Source organism: Pinus tabuliformis, chromosome 7, assembly GCF_031772625.1.
Source record: "Pinus tabuliformis cultivar Carrire ecotype Pingquan chromosome 7, CPIR1, whole genome shotgun sequence".
NCBI lineage: Eukaryota > Viridiplantae > Streptophyta > Pinopsida > Pinales > Pinaceae > Pinus > Pinus tabuliformis.
This window is the reverse complement of record NC_142293.1, coordinates 1,009,984,819-1,009,990,168: the sequence shown is the minus strand read 5'-3', so window position 1 is coordinate 1,009,990,168 and position 5,350 is coordinate 1,009,984,819.

The window sequence follows — 5,350 nt, the reverse complement described above, 5'->3', positions numbered from 1 at the left end:
AGGAGGTGATTATGTTCTGATTAAAATAAATTTTATAACGACGCTTTAGACACAACTTGCTTTTTCACTTTTTAAGAGTCGAGAAAAATCTAAAGATGACTCTAGTCTCCTTCGATGTTTTAACGAGCCCGAAGTGACAAATTCTCGGATGGACTTTTTTAGTTATAGAGTTTGAAAAAGGCCAAAAGAAACTACTCTGGAGTTCTAGGCAGAGGGTGTGCCAAACTTTTCGCAAAACCACAGAATACGTTTTACGGTACGAGTGGTCGATCTTCGTGAATGTTGTGTTCACTGCATTGCGATCAGTAGGGCGGCCGACACGGCTTCCTATGGATAAAGGCTTTGTTCCTATAGTGGTCTCCCAATATATACGCGACGGTACGTGGGAGCACAAGTCCGTATTGATACTTATCGCTTCACCGTGGAGGAATCACACAACCACTCAACGCTAAGATATCACGTTTAACGACGCCGGAACACATCTCTAGCTTAGACCTCTATGTGTTTGCGTTATGTTTCAATGCGTTGTTATGTAAATTCAATTTATGTTAAGGTTGATCTTGTTTAGCAGTTTTCCTTTATGGATCACCACGAGATGTATAGTAACACTCCTAAATGCAGTCTAAGATGATAAGCAAGCTTTTCAATCTTTCAACTTTGAAAATCTTAACTACTGAGGGAAAAGAAAGACATCATCTTTTCACACAGATCATAGAGCACACACTAATGCACTTTTCCTAAATCAACATGCAAACTGTCAAAATGCACATGCACAATGCAGGTATTTCTTTTCTCTTTCTTAATGTTGATGTAATACAAAAAGAAAGCTGTTGTATAACTTTGAATTCAATTTCAAGTGAAAGCAAACAAGCTTGTCCAAAATCAAAAGACACCTTAAGATTTACTTGTTTCGACACTAGAAATATATAAATTCAAACCATATGACAAAAGCAAAAGCTCAATCATCTATGAACAGCAAACAAACTAACTCTTAAGATCAAAACGACACTTTATCACAGGTCTAGATCTAAGAGGCCACAGCAAGACTAGTTCACTTTCGTTATGGGAAACTGCAAATGATACAAGAAATACACAAAGAACAAAAACAGTTTCTTTATACAACCGAGGCGGAATAGTGGCAAGGAAAGTTGGTTTCAGATAGGTACATTGACTGATAACAGGCAGCAAAAACAAGGATGAAAACAGGGCAATAAACAGCAGGGAACCCCAGTAGCACAAGGCAAAACTGGTTCAGCGCAGGTAGTACACTGTCAGTTTGACATTCAGCGCAGGTAGCCCCTTCGGGATCTGTGCTGAAATGTAGACTGCCTTCACAGTGTCTGCAATGAAGAGTCAAACTTTCGTTTTTCTCAGTTTTTGGGTTACAGATTGCTCAAAAATTCACAGTTTTTGGCCAAATCAGAGGCTATCAATCAAGTACACACTAAGGGATGAAAAGCTATCACTAAGAGCTGTTCAGAGTCCTTGTGGATCAGCTCTTCAAATCATAAACATGCCCAGAAACTGAGCTAGAGTAGTTGCCCTCTACTTTGCATTTGAAAGCTCCAAATGCAGTTCGATTCGGTACTCCCTGTGTTTATGAAATGAATAGCAAAAACACAAACAACCAACAAGATACGATCCCCAGCGAGTCGCCAATTTGTTGTTGGGAAAAGTATCCAATACGGAATGACCCTATCCCACTCCAAGGGTGATAGTACCTCAGCAACAATCAAAGCAAAGCTATTTGAGATTACTTCTTTATGAGATGTAAGAGAGGGGAGAAAGAGATCCACTAACCGATGTCTTTCGCTAATGATTGATCCAATCTTCTCTCCTCGCTGCTTGCTCCCAGCTCCTTGCTCTTTCACTAGCCCAGCTACACCAAGATCCTGCAAAATGGCAAGAGAGGGAAACTACAAGAAGCATACATTCATAATTGATTCAAGGATTAGAATAAATCAAATACACAAGTATAACAATACACCATTGAGACACATGCATATAGAAGAACCTCAAATGCTTTATTAATGGAAGAAGTAAAGTTCAGGAAGTGATACAACCATAAGAGGCCCAATCCAGCATCACCTCCCAGCAGAAAGAAATCTCCTCTTCACCTCCTTCAACCAAATCACCCAATAGTTCTATACTCAAACCAACAGCACTTCCTTACATTCACAAGATTCCAGCCCCCCTAGACCTCATGAGAGAGCTCTATATATAGGAGTTTTGGAGAAAGGATGAGTCAGCTTGAGGCTGGCATGAAGCTCACTAGTGTCCTCTCCCACTTCAGTTATTCTTCAGTTCTTGAGTCCACTTGGAGGTTCTTGCTTCCACTTGGAGATCTAGACCCTCTTACTCATCACCAGTCGAATTCTCTGATCCAAGTGTCATTTTGGAAGCTTCCTGGGCAATGACACCTTGAGGAATGACTGTGCCACTTGGCCAAACTCGCCCAGCGCAGGTAGCCTTCTTTTCAGTTGATATTCAGCGCAGGTACACAGTGGAGCAGTTGACATTCAGCGCAGATGCTCAGTGGAGCAATTGACATGATCCAAAATTAGCTTGTTTTTGAGTGTTTTCAGGTGGAGAACTGATATTCAGTGATGTGGTTTGCTGACCTTGTTCCTCTAGGGGTAGGAACAACATGTTTAGGGACTTTGGATCCCTTAGATTATGGACATTTCGTGCTTCATGCTGTAAGGCACAAAAATGTCTATAACAATCTTCCTCCATATTTGATTCATCATTTGATATAGTGCTTGGAGGCTTAGGATCAGCGAAGGGATTCCTTTTACATGGCCTGAAATATTTCTTTGAGGACATCTCTGCTACTTGTTTCTTGATATCAATGATTTCATTAGACATGGTTTTGAGGATTTTTTGTCAACCTTCAAGATCAAAAGGATCTTTAGGTGGTTTGGGTAGATTTATATGGAGATGTATTACCTGTTGTTTTGTCCTTGGGAGCCGAAGTTGATACCTTCTGCTTTAGTTTTGTTTGTGGTAAATCAACATGGATTCTACTCTGGATTGTAATAGGTAGTGCTTCTTGTGTATCTTCGTTGGGAAGGATAAAATCCCACATTCCTTGTAATTCTACTAGTTCTTCAACATATGTTTGTCCTTCAGTTGTTGAGACTTCATCTTCCTCCATATTTGATTCATCATTTGATATAGTGCTTGGAGGCTTAGGATCAGCGAAGGGATTCCTTTTACATGGCCTAAAATATTTCTTTGAGGACATCTCTGCTACTTGTTTCTTGATATCAATGATTTCATTAGACATGGTTTTGAGGATTTTTTGTCAACCTTCAAGATCAAAAGGATCTTTAGGTGGTTTTTCTTGGATTCATCCCTAAAAGTCACTTTCTTGGATTTTTTTCTTCTAAAGCATATTTCATATATAAGGCTAGAATTCGTTTTTCTATAGCTATTTATTCTTTCATGTTTTCTGCTAAAGTTGGTTTAGCAGCTCTATCAACGAAAATAGTTGCGTTTGAAGGGAGAGCAGAAATGTACCATTGATTTTGGACTTCATCACTAGACTTGGATGCCATTGGTATTTTATTCAATAACTTGTTGAAACGAGAATTGAAGTCTTTGATCGGTTCTTTAGGTTTGGCTTTCAAATTGGAGAGATAATTAAGAAGGGTAGTCGTGGATCTGTCATCTCCAAATTTGGTTAGGAACTGCTCTTGAAAGGCATCCCAAATATTAATAGAACCTGATGGTAATGAAAACTACCATGATCTTGCTAATCCTTGTAAGGTATAAGGAAATCATCTTACAACTTCCTATTCTTCCACTACTTCTCTTGGATTAATGGACAACATAAAATATTTTATGTGTTCCTCAGCTAGCAGGCCATTATAAGGATTGAACATTAGTAGCCACTTTTAGGGATGGGTTGGAAATTGATGTAAAGGCCTTGCCATCCATACAACTCCTGGATTTGTCCACGGCCTTGGAAGGTTTTGAGCCATCGTTGGTGTTTGCGTAGAGGAAGATGTTCCAGTGGTTGAAGGTGATTGGGTAGAGGAGGCTTGTGCTCCAGTGCCTGTGCAGATCACGATCTGGAGTTGTGAGGCAAGTGATTGACCTTGTGTCTTTACAACTTTGCGCTTAGGAGTCATTTATTTGGAGTGTGATCGGGAAGTTGGAGGTAAGGGTGAGGGAGTTTTACTCTTAAAATGACTTGTTGGTTTGAATTTACTTGCCATTCATAGTTAGGCCCTCCTTCTACTGCTAAAATGTTGAAGCCTCGAAAATCATTGCTATAGGTCCAGACCTTGGTTGGCAGCTCCTTTTCTGTTTGGTGTAGTGGCTCCCACTGGGGATAATGGGACCAGTTTCCCAAAAGAGATTTTGATAGTGTTGATGTGGTGATATATGATGTAATGCGGGAATGATTAAGCTAAGTGTAATCTAATATAAACTAATAAAACACATACATATATCATATTTTGAACACTATTAAACTATAATTATACAGGGGAATAAAGTAAAGTATGTGATCTACAATAATGGCTATAGCAATTGGTAATAAAGATCATTCAACTAAAATAAGAAGTGAAATCGTTTAACAATAATCATTTTGGATAAATAGTTATCCAAAACTATTGTGAAAGATATATCACATATAGAATTGTTTATATATTCAGCATAAAATTAAATCCAACACCATACAAAAGTGCAATAATGCTACTTGAAATTCAAACTTTCATACATAAAACAATTGAAGAAAAGTTATTGCCTGATACATAAATAAAACAGAATCAAAAGATAAAAGTACCATATATGATAAGTTCTGCTCATGTGTTCTAGCAATATCGATCTAATCCTAATCAATACAACATCAAATAACAGTGCAAAAGTGAAATTTCATTAGAGCATGCCATATATTCGAAAGAAAATAAATCTTGTTCCATTCATTCAACCAGAGCCTCCTCAAAGATCCAGAAGTGCATGTTTGGAAGAATGTTTCTGATAAAATTTTTGGACCCCTCTCTAACTACATGAGAGGGGTTTAAATACTAAAATTATAGGTCCTAAAATAGATTATTACAAAAATAGCTGAGGAGGTTTAAACGACCTTCCTCAGATTAGGCTAAATAAAGTTAAAATAAAAATAAAACAAAGTTGCATTTGATCCTTAAAATCGCATATACCTTGTTGGGTAGTAGAGGGCCCGCATAATAGTTTTGGGGCTCAAAGCCCATAATGTTGTGAAAAGGTATGGTAAGGACTCCGCCAAGTGCACAGAGCGCGAATTGTAAATGAGTCAAGTCAAAGGTTTTTTGCCCAAAAATTATGTAGAATAATAGGAAGTAAGTCGGCTTGCCCATGG